Genomic DNA, 2500 nt, shown 5'->3' on the forward strand with positions numbered 1-2500 from the left:
TAAAACCACTTCAGCAGACAGTTTGGGGATTATGTGAGAATTTCCTACAGTACTCGTGCTGTGTGTGGATGTCAAATGGACCAACGTTCGGGTTTTCTCATGGTCCGATAAACTCTGTATGCTGTTTTGGCTTTTGAACACTGTACCGTACGTGATAAATGGATGGTCTCCACGGAGCATCATTTTGATTTCAAATTCAAATTCAGTTCTGTTTCCACTTTGTATGTTTCGTAAGGCTGATCGACGTTACGGGTTCGTTTTAACGTCAGTTTCAATTCTGGTTTCATTGTTGGGGTCATTAAGCATGTTTTATACTTGATTTTCGTAAATCTGGGAAAAAAAAAAAAAAACAACTTATTTTATGGGGTTTTGCGAGTCACGTGACGTGCCGTCGGATTTAACAGGCGCGCCGAAAGCACGAAATCGTCCCATCAAAGGACAGCTTATCGTGAGGGTTTACGAGATGGATTAGCACATGTTACAAAGTTTGGAGACGCCCTTCATAGGATTCTGTAAAATTCCGATTTAAAACGAACGTATTTGAGATGTCGTCAAATATTTGTTACGCGAGTTTGATCGTAAAAACCAACGCGCTGAGAAGACGTATTGCTCATGTGAGTGCGTGATGACGTAATCACGCATGGGCCCAGCGCGCTTTGTCAAACTTGAAAGTGCAATTAACACCCTGCTGTGAATGTGCCTGCTTGTCGGAGAATGTACGAGAATTTCTCGAGGCGGCTGATTTTGAATATGGTGGACAAACTAGATTTTAAAGAGATAGCTTTGTGGTAAAATTAATTAATAAGGACATTAACGTTGACGTTTCAAAGCATCGCTCGATTTTTTGTTTCGGGGCGAGTGCACGCGCTATCAAACATGGAAGCGACAATCCTTTGAACCAAGGCTGTAATATATATGTTTGTTCCGGTTGTTGTTGTTGTTGTTGATTGGGCTTCGTGACCAGAGAAAAAAAAAAAAAAAAAAAAAAAAAAAGACGCGGAAGAGGCGCAGGACCGAGGGATTTAGGATGGATGGAAAGGGGGATTTTAAATGCTTTGAACAAGGAAGGGATTTTATTTAATGTGGGTTTATCTTTTAGCCGCCTCGCGTCGCGAATGCCGGCTCTAAGAGAGCTCCGTTGTTCTTCTTATTATTCTTCTTCTGGTGAAGACAAAACCTTTAGGACGTGGCTCTTGGACACATTTGTCCTTGTTTACATGTCAGACATCCAAGAACAAGGACGTTTGGTAGGCTACGCAAGAAGCGGACAGAAAAGCATGTCTGTTGTCTTTATATGAGCCTCTATCTGTCAGGATAAATTCATTGGATTTGGGAAGCATAAGTGGAATTAAAGGGATGTAGAGGAATGGTTGCTTTAGCAACGACATCAATCTGGAAGGAATGGAATTGGCTTTGCACTGCACTCACTGTCGACTACGATGAAACAGGGCAGGATTATGAATACGTGACAAAGCACATAGAGATTACACCGTCAAATGCACTCTGATGACAACCAACCGATGGATCGGGAAGGAAGGAGCGGCGGTGGAGGTGAAACAAGCCGCCAGAGAGCGCGAACTAATGAAGCACAGAGAAGGACTAACACCGCACATCTAAATGGCAGTTAGTAACAGACAGAGTGCAGGGAGTTAGGAAGAATGGTGAACAGATTGATATGCGCCCTAGAACCACAAGATGGAGCAACGAACACCAGAACACTTTACAGGCCGTCAGACAAGGAGATGGATGGAAGGTATGCTTGCCTGATCAAAATCTACAGTAGTGTACAGTAAGGTCTCTGGCCTTCACATCCACTCACCATGCACCCAGAGCAACTTCCAGTCCTGCAAGCTCTAGTCATGGTGGGAGCCTCGTACGGAGGTATCATTTAAAAATAATCTTTTGCACAAATACTTGTCATTATGTTGCAGTTGACTGCAGTGTTCAGTGCAGTGGTATGCTGTAAACCTTGTAGTAACGGAGACAGTGACAGAACCTTTGGACGACACAACATGCAACTCCTGGTACTGACACTACTCCTTTGTGGGGGAGGGACCTATCACTAGGCAACACACTAACACACTCAAGCCAAAGAAACCGTATACACCTCCGTGGCAAAGGGGGGACGTCAGAAAATGCAGAAAAGACAGAAGTGGCTTGGCAGAACAAAACGCAAGACAAAACCCCAGCGGGGGCACTTTGCACAAATAGGATTCATGGGGTCAACACGCATCTCTAATTACCCAAGTTCCATGGGCCCCTAAAGAACCCTTTTGGAGTACAGTTGTGAAATCTTGTGAAAATACAGTAACCTCCCGGAGAAGAACACATTTCACTTATAGATGTTTTCACCTATAAGGCTTGAAGCTCTCACTAGCGATCGAGTGGAACGCAAGGAGGGTTACGCAGGGTGGAGATCTATATTTCATGACTGGGGAGACTGGTTACTGCGCCTGGTAGGGGCAGCAATCCTAATCATCATGGGAATCATTTTTGGAGT

At 44.2% G+C, this 2500-nt stretch overlaps 1 long non-coding RNA gene across 1 annotated transcript in view; it reads left to right on the forward strand.

The window, feature by feature from the left end:
• LOC147009298 (uncharacterized) overlaps positions 1-2500 on the forward strand; it is a 5111-nt gene that overhangs the window by 2226 nt on the left and 385 nt on the right. The window lies entirely within an intron of this gene.

This window comes from Eptatretus burgeri, chromosome 17 (assembly GCF_056783735.1).
Source record: "Eptatretus burgeri isolate ZD-2024b chromosome 17, Ebu_testis_v1, whole genome shotgun sequence".
Classification (NCBI taxonomy): domain Eukaryota; kingdom Metazoa; phylum Chordata; class Myxini; order Myxiniformes; family Myxinidae; genus Eptatretus; species Eptatretus burgeri.